A 17,634-nucleotide genomic window follows, 5' to 3' on the forward strand; every position below is an offset into this window, starting at 1 on the left:
AACAGTGGATGCAGTGTTTGAAATTAAGGCTGTTAGCCACAAACACTAATTAAAACAAAGCTAACTGACACCATAATCATTATCCAAACTGAATCAAGGTTTTCAGATCATGTGACAACACAGTTATATGTGTTACTTTTGAAGACATCAACACTACATAGTTTCTCCTTTTCCTGGGCATGAGATCAAATTGTAACTTTAATGATGCTGTTGTTTATAATCATATACTACTCTTGTTTCTTTCTCTAGTAAACTGATTTGACAAAATTAAGTGTACAGACATTTATATTTAAAAAGACGACAGGAAGAGATTTTCTTTTGAACACTGGTACAAATAAAACCAAACAGGTGTAAGAACTGAAGTGTAAAAACTGTATTTAAAGTATGTTAGGAAGTTAGTATAAGAATTAATTCACATGTTTAAAAAAAATGCTTTCTAAAAAAAGTGGTGTGAACAACTGAATTAACTTCAACACCTTTCATAATATTATCAAAACACTAAACTATAAAATTTTAACCACTGATAAATACAAACAATACACAAAACTTTATAAGTTATTTTTATCTATTCATCCTGATTTTTAACCTAAGTGTTGTTGTACTTCATGAAATCTGTAAAATGTAGCCAGAAGTTTTAACTCCTGCTTTAAACTACCTATAAAACATTAAAATCCTAACTTGCCTTAAGAAGTACTAGTATTTTTTTATGTTTGTAATGCTATTGAAACTCGAATAAAAAAAAATGCATTGCTTTATCATCTGTTTACAAGTTTAACTGTCATAAGATTCCCTATTCTTTGTCAAGAGAAGAATTCTTAGCTCTAAAAGAACTAGCTTGTAATAAGGATATTATAGTTACTTGACATAAGTGCTGGATTTGTATTTATAGACAAATAGGATTACATTGACAAAACTAGACAAATTATACAAGACGTGAGTAAGTTTAAAGTATTTAAATAAAATGTAATTAACCATTCAAAGTGAAGAAAAACTGCAATGTGTGTTTAGAAATTTAGAGGAAAAAAAATATCTGATAAGTTTCAATGTTAAACTTGGCCTTCACAAACTCAATTACTCACTCAGATCAATCCTTTCCAATACTGAGAAACTAAATTTCTAGTTCCTAATTTAAACCCTGTCATAACTAATGCATATATTGTCAAATATTCTTTTATTTTGCTTATGCAATTTCTTAATTTCTGGATGCTGACCAATATGTTAGGACAAGCGTGGATTGCTTTTACTAACATTCCTTTGGAAAAAAAAGATATTGTTTTTCCAGTAATGGTAGACTAAGGGCTGGACTAAACAAACAATAATTTGCACAACCATTAAACTTAACTTCAAAATAAAACCAGTTTTTTCTTTAATGGTCAGCTGTCTGACCAGACTGATAAATGGTGTGTGATGGGTTCACCATTAGGACCCTCCATAGCTAATATTTGTCATTTGTCATCATGAACATATGTGGCTGAAAAGTCCAACTGACATTACACTTCCATCCTACAAAATGGATGTAGAAATATACATTTTACTCTTTTATAACCAAAACATTTTGACAAATTCACCAATCACTTAAATCTCTCAAAATCCTTATCCAAAGTTCTTCTGTGACACTGAAAATCAAAACACATTTTGTACCGTGTGAAAGAATTTAGCACCTGTTTACAGAAAGAAAACTTCTACTGATTTGCATATACTCTTTGAAAGTTTTCTGCCAAAATCTTTCATATTAAACTTGGTCTTAAGTCTTATTCACAGAGTCTACTCAATTTGCTTGGATTACATCTCTGTTCATGGTGAAATAATTTTTCTTCAGAACACCTAAAATAAAAGTTGATATCATTCATCATTAGGAAGCTAAGAAAGAAATAGGGATAAAAGCTGTGAAAATAATGCATTGAGGGTCAAAGATGGATGTGAATGTAAGAATAAACACTTCATTACAATCACTTACTAATGATGAAATGTAGCAGGTAAGGAAACATGATATAATTATATAATAAGTGTAAAAGATAACAAAGTTGTAGGTGAATCTATTTAGTCACATAGATTATAATAGAATGTGGAGTAAATAGAGTGAACAAATCTGTTTATATTATCTAGGAGCAGGGGTATAAGATATAAGTGATAGAACTAGAGATAGATAAAGGTACTAGTAGCAATGCATTATGTGGCACATTTTGGGACTAATGATCCATGGAAAGATGAACCTGAGGAGCTCATTGGTAAGTATAGAACACTGATAAGAGCACATTTAATAAAAGAGTCCATAACTTGATTTTTTTAAATAAATTGCTAAAAAAATTGTGGGGAAGAGAAACTAAGTAGGTCATTAGGGTTGAATGCCAGGCTAAGATCAAATCTAAGCAAACAGGTTTGTTAGATTTTTGAATAATTTAATGGAAAAATTAATCTTTTTTTAAATTTTTGGCATACACTTCAATAAAGTAAGGGCTATTAACTCAGGTGTAATGGTAGATTTATTAAATTTGGTCTAGACAGAGGTGAGGGCAAACATGTTAGTAAAATAGGAAATATAATTGACAGAAAAACATGAATACATTTTAAAATATATGAATATTTATTCCTATTGTAATGCTAGGTGTATTAGAAATAAAATTGATGAGTTCAAAGCAGTTCTGAAAACTGATAATTTTGATAGTATGGGTATCACTGAGACATAGCTGGATATTAACAATTTTCATGAGATAATTTTTTGAAATACCAGCCTACAAACTATTCACAAGAGATAGAGTAATGAAAAGAGAGGAAGGAATAGTTTTATATGTGAGGAATGAATTTCATCCTGCTGAGTTAGGGCATGTTAAAAAAAATAGTAATTTGCAGCAGGTCACAACGTTTTCTAAGAAGCGAGAATAAACAAATGCAGAATCAAGAGGAAATTCTGTCAGGGTAAAGTAGACAATAGTAAGCAACACAATCAAATAGGATCTCTGTCTGGAAATGAGGTCAACAGTATGTTAGTTTATCAAGTTAAGGCTTCCAGTTATACCTCCTGTGTAGTATTGACATACTTCAAGCATCTGGAAAATACATATAACCATGTTATTCCATGCAAAAATGTAGGGTCATGTTGCTAGACACAACATCTTTGGATAGAGTGGAGAATGGGAACTATACTTATAATGAAGGTTGGGCTAATTGTAGTAATACCTTAATATCTTGTTATTTATGGGTCTGGTATGGCCAGGTGGTTAAGGCACTCGACTCGTAATCCTAGGGTTGCAGGTTCAAATCCCTGTCACACCAAACATGCTTGCCCTTTCAGCCATGGGAGCGTTATAATGTGACGGTCAATCCCACTAATCGATGGTAAAAGAGATGGTGGTGGGTGGTGATGTCTAGCTGCCTTCTGACTGGTCTTACACTGCTAAATTATGAACTTCTAGCTCAGGTAGCCCACATGTAGCTTTTGCAAAATTCCAAAAACCAAAAAATCTTTGAATTTCTGTTTTATTTAATTATTGAAAATGCTGCTTAAAAACCATTGTCATCCGAAGTAAGATGGATTATGGAAGGACTGCTGAGAGGAGTGTTGTTCTTTGAATGTGATAGCCTGAAGTCCATGACTTTTTCAATGACAATTACGCTTCAGGGTTGTTGTCAAGTTTTCATGATCATAAGGAAAAGCATAACCTGGCATGGCCTGTAACAAATGTGGGGAAGTTCTAAAAGCATTTTGATATAACATATAATTCAAAATGGCTTTGAAAATTTTTATATTGCACTAAATGCAGTTAAACAAAAACTTAAACTCTGACAAATTTATACATATGATACCTAAATATAAACAAACTGCTTCCCAAAAAAAGACTTGCAGAGATGTCAGATTTATTGATGCAACACGTTCTTAGATCTAAATCGGCTCTACCAAACGAAACATCAAAATGTAAACAAGAAACAAACAAAAACAGCTGTCTAACAAATCCATAAAAGATATAAGAAATACTGGTGTGAAACAATTATTTTAAATTCTTCTAATAAAATATTTTTTACTGTAGTGATAAAAAAGAAAATCTGATAAGTATCATATTTTAAAAGCATTTCTATGTACTTATGTGGAGAATTAACTGAATATTCAGAAATGCTACCCACCTAAATTCAGTATTGCGTATTGTTTTTTATTACAAAAAATATCACCTATGAGAAATGAGTTAAGGATGGTAAACTTTAAAGGCAACCATGTCCAATTTAGTGGTGACTATATCACTAAGAACACATGAAAACAGAGTTGTGGTTATATTAGGAAGCCACAAGTTTGTAACACATATTTGAGTAAGTACATCAAATTATCAGCACAGTCTAGGTTGGTTTGTAAGGTTTAAAAACACTTACATGATTGAAAATCCTGTAAGTTTTATTGAAATTTTATATCTTAAACCTTGGTGGCATTTCCAAGATTCTTTTGAGGTTTCAAGTGTGGTTAATTCTGAAAGAATTCAATTATTTTGCCCTCAAAAAGTGCATTTAGCTTTTCTAATTGGTTAAAAAAAATTGTCTCTGAGTAATCTTTACATAGCTTCTAAGCAGCCTGATACTATTTACAACTACTATTACTCCTCCTTTTCAAGTCTTGTCTGGTTTAAGACACTTTTGTTAGTTGAAATTGCATAACATGTTTTTCTTTTATTTCCCTCTTCCAAAAGGCTAACACTTTCGTGCTGTCATAAGTCGCCTATAAGAAGAATTTAAAATTATTATAAAGACTAAATCTTGATAGCCTGGATGGAGGTGACAGAGCTCTCCATAACTCTGACCATTGAATATTATTCTGTTCCTTCAAAGCAGAATAAAGAAAAACAATTGTGTAAAATTACGAATTTAAAATGTTTCATGTTGGAAGTAATGCCATAAAAAATTCTTATTTCTGTGTGTACTTGTTAAGTGATCTTTGTCTTATTGAATCTTTAAAAATGTTTTTCAGAAGCTTGAGGTTTAAAGCTTGCACAATTGCTCAAAAACCTGTAATAGTCTGTTTTCAAATGCTGTAAAAATGTATATTTAGAGAAATAGTATTTGTTACTTTTCATTTAAAATTAAACTTCCTCTGTTAATTATAACTGTCATATATGTGCTCTGAAGCAAACATTCTCTGTGTTTGGTGACACACTGTGTGAAAGACTATAAACTACATTATGCATTTAACTACATACGTTTCTATAGCTCACTTGTAAGGCTGTACAATAGTGAAATCATCTTAGGGAAAGATAAATACATCTGCAAGAGCCAGCTTAAGAGTCGTCATGTAAGGAAACTCGGAGAGTTCTGAAGTTAATATTCTTAGGTACAAGATAAAAGTTATTGCCTGAAGTTGTTTTATAGAAAGTTAGAGAAACAAGTATGTTTGGTTCTTTAGGACTTCATTGATTATAATGGTGCAGCAACACAAGGGAGATTTCAGTAAAAATATATTTTATTTTAAAAGATGGAAGCAGCAGCAAACTGTTAGAAAGTTTGTATTCTTTCAACAATAGCTACTAACAGTTTTACTACACTTTGATCCCTTGATTAAAATGCTCTACTTGGTGGAATTCTTCATCTATTTTACAAACTCATTCTATTATACTAGTCACTAAGTGCTGTTCTACCTTTCAAACTTCTATAAAGAACATTTTAGTAAGGATATGTTTGTTGGCCATTTGAATGTTTCACTGGTTACTTTTCTTAAGGATTCTAGTTCTGACTCTAAAATTTGAAACTTGTCATATATATTATGCTGTGGATGAGAAGATTTATGAGTTATGTTTCTAAATTGATCTGCTTATTATAACTTGTGTGTTCATAAGTGATTTTAAATATTGATTTGCTTCTGTTTTAAATTGTTGTTCATTATGAATATTGTTTGCTTAGAAATCTTAGTTAGGACTACCCTAAATCTCTTACGCTGGTAAAACATCACAAGATATAATTGGGTTCAACCTCCAAAAAATATTGTTAAAATGAGGGTGTCCAATTGATGAAACAATACATTCTAATATGTATTAGTAGAAATGTAGAAGAGCATATTTAATCATCTATACTAATTTACAGGTTTTCTTTCTTTTTAGTTTTGCTAAACTAAATTTGACAAATTAACTTTTTAAAATAACTAAGTCTAATTACTTAATTACTCATATATATACTATTGAATTTTACTAGCTATTATTCATACACTCAGTATATCTGTTTTTGTATGCTAGGTTACAAGGGGTTGCTCCAAGAGCTGTTATTCCTGGTTTCAGAACTCCTAAAGTGTTACTAAAACATAAAGGACAAGCTACATGTAATTATAAAATGTTAGCTGTGGACATGTACATATTTATACCAAGCAGTTGCAACTGAAACACTGTATATCAAAGACTGAAAATCATGAATCTTTATGCAACTAAAAATTTGCTAATACACTTTATTTGTCAACACTGTGAATACTTATCAACTCGACTTTGTAACTTAACTAACTTAAAAATGCATTATTTGGATAACCTATATGTGATCAATTATGAGTACTGCAATATGTGTTTTTATACAAGCGACCATAGGTTTCACTATTGAAAGTTGTTTAAAGACCTTATAATAACCTTAGTGCAATTCTTTAATATTTTATAACCACTGTTGTATGATCAGTTGGGGTTATATTTCTGTCTCTCTTTAGTGGACATTACCCATTTTTTTGAGCTGAAGTTGATTTAACTTCCTTAGCAGAAATTGCAACAAGAGTCAGCTCATAGATTAGGTATTATTGTTCCAGTAATGTTAAGAAAACTAAATTTGAATTATTTGCTGTGCTCAGTAATTGATTGCTCTGGCCATAGTAGTTTTCTTTTTTCCATTTTATATGTAATAAAATCTCAAAAAAACCTGCTAAGAAGTGAAAGTTATGGTATATAATTACATTTTTGATGTGAATCTTTTAATTACAGACTACTTTTTATTCTTTTCTAGGTAAAAGCGTGAACATGAATTGCCAAAAGCCATCCTCAAAGCTTAATGCTTTGTGTAATAAGTTACAAATCTTTAACAGTTCTGATAGACCAATGAACGTAAAATCTTTGTTTGATTCTAACTTTTTTACTGGAATTTCTGCAGTTTGTGCATTTCACAATACTTTCTTTGAAATTCATGCAACCTCTAGTGTTTAAATCACATGTAGTTAGTATTTATTAGCCTACAAATATTTTGATAAATGTAATTTAAAGATAAAGCATCATGTAAATATGATAACAGGAAACATTTATTAAATTTTGGAAGCATCAAAATTCTGTCTTCAGTAATCTAGAGGTACAAAACAAACAAATAGTATTTGTAATTATAACAGAAATATGATATACATAAAAAGTAAACAATTTGATTAAACAAATTATAATACGAGAAAGTAAAAAAAAATGTGGCACAAATGATATAGCTCAATTAGATTTAAATCAATGAATAATGTGTATTATTTAGGGATGGAAGAGGAGTTTTTTATGCATAATGTTTCTTTTATTAGAAGTTCAGTGTAATATTTGGCTGTTTAGAGATTTTAAAGTTGGAGAGAGAAATTTGATGTCCTGTTTCTTCATGGTACTGAAAGTCAGCAGAGCTAGGAGGGTTTGTAACCATTTTTCCAATTTTTACAGATATATTCATGTATCTCATACTTGCACTTTAAGGTAATGTTTGATAACAGTAACAGTTGAACATTTATCATGTAGCTTTGTGCAAATCCTAAACAAAGAAAAAGAGTCTGAAACGTTTAACAAATGTCTCTCACTATCAAGTTTGTCTTGTGCTTTATCATTAAGTTATTTTCGTAATTAAAAAAAACTTAATAGAAAATAATGAAGGAATGAGAAAGTAGTTGTTTATCACACTCTTCAAAACAATAGATGTTTTCTCCCTTGGATTTCATTGTGGTAAGTTTGTTTGTTTTTGAATTTTGCACAAAACTACTCAAGGGCTATCTGTGCTAGTCATTCCTCATTTAGCAGTGTGAGACTAGAGGGGATATAATATATATATATATATATATACATGATATAACAAACATAACTGAAACATGGTTAAACATATATAATTTTGATATAGAAGTTTGTTTTTTAACAGATGGTTTCTTGCTATTTAATATGGAGAGTGTTAAAGAGAGGGGGAGAGTGGTTCAATATGTAAAATATGGGTTACATCCTGTTGAAATTGAGGATATTAAAGCTACTAGTATGGAGAGTAAATCCATTTGGGTCTCTAATAGGAGATATTAAAGAAAAAGCCTTTTAGTGAGGATTTTTTGGAGACCACAAAATGATATTGAAGAAATTAGTGCAAATGTCTACAATGAGGTTAAGATTTCAGCTGTTAATAAAGTCATAATTGTGGTTAACTTTAATTTCAGACATATATATAGAAATGATCAAGAATGTGGAAATTGGAGAACATCTGGATACAAATGATAATTGTTGTACTAGGTTTTGCAGCAAATAGAGACAGAATAACATTTTGGTTATGAATTAAAAAAAAAACAAATTTTGAAACAATGTAAAAAGAATCATCTGTTCTGAATTGTGCAGAAGAGTTATTTGGTGACACCTATCAGATGTGGAAATATTTTATTGGCAAATTTTTCAGTGATCAAGGTAAAATATTCCATATTAAGATGAAAAGGTAGCTGCAAGTAAGAAAGAACAGGTTCACTCACAAAATGTTTAAGAAAATCATAAATTTAAGGAATTTAAATTGACTGGTGTGACTGGATATTCAGAAGGCTGTACAAGATCAAAAATGTTGGTGAAACAGGAAATTAGAACATGAAAATTATGTATAAGAAACAATTGGCTGAAAATGTAAAACTAACAGTAAAGATTTCTTTTAGTATATTAAAAGTTAACAAAATGTTAGAATAGGGGTGGATCCCTTATAGGGTGATAAAGAAAGGCTAGTAAGGCTGGGTTACTTAATTTTACACTTGTAATTAAATTTTTATCAATGAAGGTTTAGGCTGTATTCGACAAATTGAACAGTTGATAAATGTAAATGAGATTGAATAAAATTACGTCATTAACTTTGAACTTATTAAGAAAAATTTCAGTCAGATAATAGTTTCACAATGGTTTTGATTGGAATTGTGAGCCATTTATTACTATTTTTTGTCAGTTCTTAAATAGTGGGTAGGAACCAGAGAAATGGAAGTTAGCTAAGGAAAATTCTCTTTTCAAGGGAGGTGATAAAAGTTGTCCCAGTAAATCCACACTAACTAGTCTTACATCAGTTATGGGAAAAAATTTGGAAGGTCTTTTAATAGGTGCTTTGTAAAGTAATTTAACAAGATTTATGGTCTTTATACTTTCTTTTCCACAGAGCCACATTTAGTTGTAATTCTGTCTAATAATTTATTTTTTTTTATAATCCACTTTTTTATATTCTGTACCAACAATAAACAAACAGCAACAAAGTTTATTTAATATAAAGTATTACATTAGAAAAAGTACTACCCCTTGGAATGATACAATTTTGCCTCACTTTATGATGGTGTGACAATAAACTGACTTCTTTGTCATGTGTTACAGCACAATAGTCACAGCATATTTATGTTAATATTGATATTTATGATACTGATGAAAACATTTATATACTTGTAGTGATTTTTTTCATTGATTAACACTAATTTATTAATAACACAACTCATTAACAAGTTATAAGTACTTCTATCATATTCTTTTGAAATTAATTAATTCTACACTTTGTAAAATTATTTATTACTGTCAATTGTCATTCTTTCTGTTGATAAATATTTATTCAAATGACAACAACATATTAAGAAGTAAACCTGAAACTTTAAAGAAACCTTTAATCTGTTATAGTATGGTAAAAATAATTAATATTAAATATTGATTATGTATATGTTCATAACCAATACAGCAGCCATTTAAAAACATTCTACAAAGGCATGAAAGTCATGTTTATATAAGTGAATGCACAATACAGTCACCAATTAAAATCAGTAAGGTTCACTAGCTTCCAGTGATGTTAGAAAGACTATTTTATCGTATGCCAAAAACCTTACGAAAAAGTTAAAATTAAGACAAAAGATCAATATTATTGCTTGTAAACAGTAAGTTACATACCTTGTTGATAGGTTTTCTCCTACTGTTTCTGGCCAGTCAGAGGCTGAATACAGTCCACGTAACAAAACTGTTTGATAATGCTTGTCATCTCCATGTGTCTTGAATAAAGCAAATTAATAGTTGAAAATATACTAAATACAGGATCAATGATTTCAACAAAGCTTTATGAAGGTTCTTACTTTTTTCCTTTTTTTTTTTTGCTACAGATAAGTAAGCTTTAGTAACCAGTAACAAGATGGTATCTTCAGTAGCCATGGCACTTGAAAGTCTTTTAGACACAGCAAATTAATCTAAGATACCATTGTTTTCTTTAATATTAGTTATATTTTTTGTGGCCAAGCAATTCCAAACATGAAGCACATATATACTCAATTCAATTTTTTTACTCATTAGGATCTCTACTACCCTACCATCAAACTGAAATTCCTATAGGTAGGATTAGAATAAATTAATCTACAATACCTTGGGAATGGTTAAATACATCAATTGAAAGAGTTTTCCCTTCTAAAACTAAAACTGTAATTGATTATCAAATCGGTCAAGAGATAATGGAGCTATGAACTAAAAATGTTTTACATGATAAAACAAACAAAAAACTCAAAGCCATTCTGTAAGCCACTATACTGTGGCTGAAAACACCACATTATAAAAAGATTTGTATATATATCACTATTTACAATCAGCTATTAAGGGTAGGAAAAATGTTCAAATGGTGTAACCACACAAACGTACTAAGTATATAGCATTTCTCAGCAAATACCCTGAGACAAAAACTATTTTACATAGCAAATATCTGCCAAATAAGTAAAAATCTGTCAGCAAACAGCTTGGTAGACAAACTGTTTGATTCTTCAACTACTTACTTAGGGTGTAAAATATAACAGTCTAATTGATAGTACTTATTTACCACAACACACAACAAAAGTTAGTGATGTACTCTTCAGGTTTATAAGGCTATTACTTTGACTTTCTTTTATCCACCATTTGTAACCCAGTGTGGTGATACTACCTGGTTTGTAAAGTAAAATAAGCCTGGAAGTGGTAACTGGCAATCGAACATTGTGAACCTTCAAGATTTAGTAGTTGAATGGAAAAAAAATATTAAACTACTAGTGTTGACTGGGCATGAAAATTTTGATAAAGATTAGCTATATTTGTTTATAATGAATTCACACACACACACACACAAATATTTGTGTATGGCTACCAATTCCATATACATACATGTTAATAATAGGTTAGTTGTAACAATTGAAAAAAACAGTGAGTTGTTGACATGATATTCAGTGTACAGTACAGACTTCATACTTTATAATTTTAAGTACAGTGTTAGTACAAGTTTATAAAACTTATAAACTATATCATCAAATAAAATGATATTTGATTTAATATTGTATTATTTCTTGCAAAATTTTGAAATTACAACATCTTTAACTTTGTATTCAATATTTCTGTATATATAACCTGAAATCATATTTATCCTACTGCTAACAACTGAGATGGTAACTGTAAAACTCGCTACATACCTTGGAACACATGAAAGTTTCTGAAAGAAGTGAAGTTAAGATTCAAACTACACCTAATTTTCCAAGATATTTTACAATGAAACATCATCGTCACAACCCATTTCTTGAAAGATTTTTAATTACAACTTATGAATGTAATGATCACAAACTGTTGATAAAAGAAAGTTTACATATTATGAATGAAAGTTCAAGCCTCAATATAAATTTAAACTCATTTCCCCCTTGCATTTCCTTCTTTGTAAACAGAAAGTCTTATAACATCCTAAATACTGTAAATTGTATTTTTCTATTGGTATATAACATCTTAAACACTGTAAATTGTATTTTTGTATTGGTATATAACATCTTAAACACTAAATTGGTATTTATACTGAAGGTTGTTCAATTCATTAATTTTATTAATTTGTTGAATATAAAATATGTGTAATTCCAAAACATTCATTACAGATGTTTACAACTGTTACCATGGCTCTACTATTCATTTTCACTTTTATTTCTATGTTCTGATTGCCAGAAAAAGTATTTTTGTGGAAGATGAAAACAAGCAAACTAAAATACCCATCACAGTGTTACATCACAATGAAATCATCCTAATTAATTACACTAAGTTCCATTGTATATTGTAAGCATGACTTCTCAGTTCATCCTAACCCTTGAACTTGACTATGTCTTGTTCTCCAGCTATTGATGGCACAAATACAGTTAAAAAAGCCGTAATGACAAAATGTGTTCCAAGTAAACTTTCATAATCTAGCTTTTATTGTTGAGTCACAGAAACTGACATGACTGTCATGATATTTAGGTCAGTCAGTAAATATGTGATATCTGAAGATGAAATTTAAAACACTTAGTGTTTTAAATTTTTTTTTGAATTACTGTTTTAGTAAATAAAATTTAGATTAACATTGGTCATTGAAGCTTATAAAAAAATGATAAGTCATAATATGGTTTAGTTGGAAACTTGCAATTATAATCAACTGAGTTAAACATCCAAAATATAATAATACAAAGTGTTGAATATTGTATATTACAGCAATTTTTTAATACACAAATCAGTGAGTCACATGAAACCACAGCTGATATAAAATAGTATAAAACTGGTCTTTAATATATGCAACTATCTTTTCTCTGCTCTAGAGGACTAATGTTTTGTGGAATACAATCATATTTCAGTTGTAATACATCACACACATGTATACATATATATATATATGTCATTATTATTATTTACAAATAAATCTTTAAATTTCAGTTCCTTCTCTTAGAACACAGATCAGTAAAGAAATATAGAAAACAATGATCTTTCCTACTTACAGAACATGTACACACTTTCCTCAATTAGCTAAGCCTTGTTAAATTTTACAGGTGGAGTATGTGAACAAAATATTTTTTTAATGTTTTATATATACATTTTGAAATAAAGAATATTACAAGTTACTATATCACTGTCATTAATTGTTCTTATTAATTAAACTGTATTTGTGCTTAAAGAAAATATTTTTCAAACAACCTTCATATTGCCTTTTTCTGTATGTGTACAAAACAAAAAAGGGTTTACTCATGAAAATTCTTTTTCAAATACTGAAAAACACTCTATGGGAAATCCTGAGCTTTCAATTAGTTATAAGCACTTCATAGAGTGAATTAAATGTATACAAACATTTCCAAAGACAGAAGTGGACAGAACTACCTTGTTTGATTTTCCTGCACAGAGATTGTACTTCTTTTAGATACTTACCTGCTCTAACATAAATAACTTACTCAGTTATTATGACCCCTCTATGTGCTCGAATATTTCTCTCACCATTAGTCTTAATACTCCCATCTACTCCTACACATTTAATGTGAATCAGCTGTGCTGTAGCATGCAACAATCCTGTACTAACGTGAGTGTGACATACCCTCCTCAGGCAACTACCTCTCCCTGGAGATTAGGTACCAAGAACAAAAAATACCATGAGTGAAAATGAAGGGTGGGAAGCATGAAGAGAGCTAAGCATCTATTGGAAACACATTTTATGTGTAAGAAAATTATAACTTCCAACATGATACCTTACCTCTGCTAACATAAAGCTAGAATCCCACACTAATCTGTTGTGGAGACTGGTGTACCATTGCCAAGATTAGCTCTTTTTACAATGCATCTTAATCTCTGTTCTAAGAAGATGATAAGAAACTTGGATTTGACCTTGGACAACTGACAAGATAATTTTCAAGTACCAAAGTTAACCCCCCTTCAACCTGACTTATAAAAAAGGTGTACATCTGGTCTGGAAGATGAAAGAGGTACTCCAACTGTGGTGTTGTCTGTTTAGCCATCAGGTAAATTCTGTTTGAAGAAGGAAGAAAACAGAAATATGAGAATGCAGGGGATCTTTAGCAAATGTCCATCAATTATGTTTTTAATTCATACAGAAATATCATGTGGTCCAAACCTTAGGGAATAAGAACTTCCAAAGTCAAGTCCCTGAGTGTGATAGAAACTTTCTAGCAGGATTGTGTTTTTTGAACTGAGAGCTCCTTGGATTGAAGATGAACTGGAAATAGTTGAAGGAGTTTAAGAAGACCTCAGTATTAACCAAACAATAAGTTTGGGTTAAAAGAAATGTATATACTTTCAACAAACAGCTGAGTGTGCCAGGAGGATACTGCCCATGGTGAGGTAGAGTATGTGATTTGTCCATGTAATAATGTAACTGTACTTTCTGGAAATGGAACATCTATGTGAAACTCTAATTATCCAACAAAATAATGGAGGGGACCTAGGAAAAGTGAAACAAAATGTCTTAGATTTGATACAGACTGATGAATAACAACAACAAAAAAAGAACCATGTGTAAATCTTGAGTCAAGAGGGCACCTCTGCCTAACAACACAGGAGCTAAGGAAACCAAATGGGCTAACATAAACAACAAAAGAGAATGACTACCTTTCAAAAACCCCTTAGATGAATGATAGATGACATTAGACAAAAAGAAAATGAGAAGTAACATACTCTGCATATGAAATATATATGTGTGAAACCAAACTGGGATTAAAGAACCCAACTGTGGAGAATCTACAGAATTTGAATCCCAGTGATAGACCAAAGTATGGGCTGAGGCATTGCTAAGTATGTGGATGCCCCACATGATTAATTGTAGCAATAAACAGAGAAAGGTGCCATACAAGTAAACATATTTTTCAAAGAAATTATGTTTAGCAAATAACAACATTTGAAGGAAACACTTAGAGAAACGTGTTCCCCTGTGAGTGATCTGGAAATGCTGTATAATAATGAAGTGGACTATTCCCAATTTAAAGCCATAATTATCAATTTGCCTTTGCATCCAGGCATGCAGATAAAGTTTCAGAGATATGCCTATTTTGTTGATGTATGGTTTGTTGGCTCATCTAAAGACCCAGGTCAAAACTGAGCTCAAAGTTGAGGTTGCAACTCATTCTTCAGATATTTGATTAAGATATTCTAGCCTAAGGCTAATCCAGTGTTTAGTAGTTCAATGTGCAGTATACTTTACAATTTATTATATGTTATGTATGTGTACCAGTGCAGAATTATCACTGTGCACATAGGGTACTGCAGTATGTGTTGTTGATCTCAAATTGTTTTGAAATACTTTTTGGCTCACAATGGATTTGCATATTACCATTGACATTGCTTCTTGCTGCCACAGCAACAACCTTAATGAAACTTTTGCAATGACTGAAAACTAATTCTCCTAAAATAGATTGAAGCCAGTCTCAAATTTTCTATGTAAAAAACGGGCTTATTTGCACATATTCATTTACATAAGGTCTGAATAAAACGACATATGAATCAAGATTTACCTGTATTTATACTAAAGTTATTCAAAAATGGACAAAAAGTTTAGAAGTGAGTAGTTTTTCAATATTTGCGACTGTGTGGCTATGGGGCGATGGATGATGAAAGGTCCTGATACATGATAGCAGATGCATTTTTATCACCCCGACGTTTGGAAGGGTCTACCATGCAGAAGTTGCAATTGCTTGAGTGGACAGTGGGTTTATGCCAAATTCTTGGAATAGCAAATTTCATGGCTGTCTTTCTCCCTCTGTACCATCCTGCACAAGAGCAAAATAAAATTGTTATTATGAAGAATAAACTTATTTCATCCACAACTAATGTGTAAGAGGTTTATGCAAAATATTTTATATGTGATATTTTTTCTGTACTATTGGAAATTAAAAAAAACAAATTAAAAGATATTTACATTTTAAAAGGTCTAAAATTTGTATAGTATAAAATCGTACTATTCAAGCAAGCAAACATTGTCTGTCTTACCTTCTAAAGTGTTTCTGCAGTGCTTGCAGGTAATATGAGGTGCCCAGGGTTTGCCTTGATCCCCGACAGACATGCCAAAATATGCTTTGTAGGCTTTACATATTTTAGCAGATTCTGTCACAGAGTACGTTTTCGCTCTTGCCTTGATAAATTGGCCAAATACATAGCTGAATGCTTGCAGGTTCTTGATGTCATCTCTGATAAAATCAGATTGGTCTAGGTATTCACTTACGTTGCTAGAACTAAAGTGAAGTGGTAACCCCTATATATATATATATTACTATGGAAAGTTCTTGAAACTTCTTGTAAGTTCGAGAAAGTTCTCTATCAGCTATTCAGCACTGAATCTACCTGGAATGTCCCGAAAAATTGGAAAATTTCATTACTCAGGCCACAAAAGTAAAGTTTGAAGAGAAAAATGATCTTTTCCATTTACTTTAGGCATAAGCAATTGGGAAATAACACTTTCTGCCAAGGAACAAGAAAAAGTAAAAATTTTGTTAGAGTTTTATTACATCGACAATGATTTTAAATCACAAAAAAACCGTTACAACAGCAACATCCCCCCCTCAAGAGACATGCACTAAAACACCCACAATGAACATCACTTTCATAAACAACACAATTACAACCAAGATTTGTAAAGCCATTAAACAATCCCAACTGACAAACAATATAACATAAAAACAATAAGGTGAAAGAACTATTAGTTTACACTTCATTCTTACACATAAAGTATGCTAAACAATCAATACTATTCCAGATAAAATGGAGCAGGACAAATGTGTCACATCGAAAACATTGTCAATTAAATCATTTCTAACATATGTGAAGAAACATATGTAGAAGAAACCAGAAGACCTTTTCACACGAGCAGGAAACATCAAGCGTTATATACGAATGAGCAACACAAAACCCTCCACCAGAACACTTCCTATAAAAACACGGAACCACAAACACACACACACAAAATCAAAACCCATTTAAAATTTCTATCTTACAAAAAAACAAAAAACACTAAAGATTTTAATGAGAGAAAATATGTAGAAGTTCTTATTAAGAAAAAAGAAAAAAAAACGTTGGGTGGTACATGTAATTATTATTTTTTTTTAGAATTTCGCACAAAGCTACTCGAGGGCTATCTGTGCTAGCCGTCCCTAATTTAGCAGTGTAAGACTAGAGGGAAGGCAGCTAGTCATCACCACCCACCGCCAACTCTTGGGCTACTCTTTTACCAACGAATAGTGGGATTGACTGTAACATTATAACGCCCCCACGGCTGAAAGGGCGAGCATGTTTGGCGCGACTCGGGCGCGAACCCGCGACCCTCAGATTACGAAGCGCACGCCTTAACGCGCTAGGCCATGCCAGGCCATACATGTAATTAAGCCATTATTATCTGTGTGTTTTCAGTTAATAATAAAACATATTATCGATCTCTTTATTTTCTATTTCTTATTTTTTATATTTTAAGTAATATATGTTATATGTTTGTCTAGTTACATAGTTATTGTTATAACTATATGATAATACTATTAAAGTAATGAAACAGTAATAATATTTTACACATTGTAAGACGCACGTTATGACAGACTCGAGAAAGAGAACATTACAAGCAGTTTTATAATTTAACGAATATTATAACATCAAATAATTGTATATATTAATTCTGATGAAACCGCAAAACAAAGCATTGATTGAAATAAAA

General features: G+C 31.0%; 1 long non-coding RNA gene across 13 annotated transcripts; it reads right to left on the reverse strand.

The window, feature by feature from the left end:
* Positions 1-744: 744 nt before the first annotated feature.
* On the reverse strand, positions 745-16,839 carry LOC143229027 (uncharacterized). Of its 13 annotated transcripts, XR_013015617.1 has the most exons (5): positions 16,069-16,839; positions 15,927-15,980; positions 15,452-15,706; positions 10,098-10,195; positions 1,564-1,824 (listed from the first exon to the last, which is right to left on the reverse strand). It is a non-coding gene; the product is annotated as an uncharacterized LOC143229027 (long non-coding RNA). The 13 variants fall into 13 exon arrangements; XR_013015609.1 differs by lacking the exons at positions 1,564-1,824; positions 16,069-16,839 and adding an exon at positions 1,217-1,503 and having other exon boundaries at positions 15,927-16,060; XR_013015615.1 differs by lacking the exons at positions 1,564-1,824; positions 15,452-15,706 and adding an exon at positions 1,228-1,503.
* Between the last annotated feature and the right edge of the window lie 795 nt (positions 16,840-17,634).

This window comes from Tachypleus tridentatus, chromosome 10 (genome assembly GCF_004210375.1).
Source record: "Tachypleus tridentatus isolate NWPU-2018 chromosome 10, ASM421037v1, whole genome shotgun sequence".
NCBI lineage: Eukaryota > Metazoa > Arthropoda > Merostomata > Xiphosura > Limulidae > Tachypleus > Tachypleus tridentatus.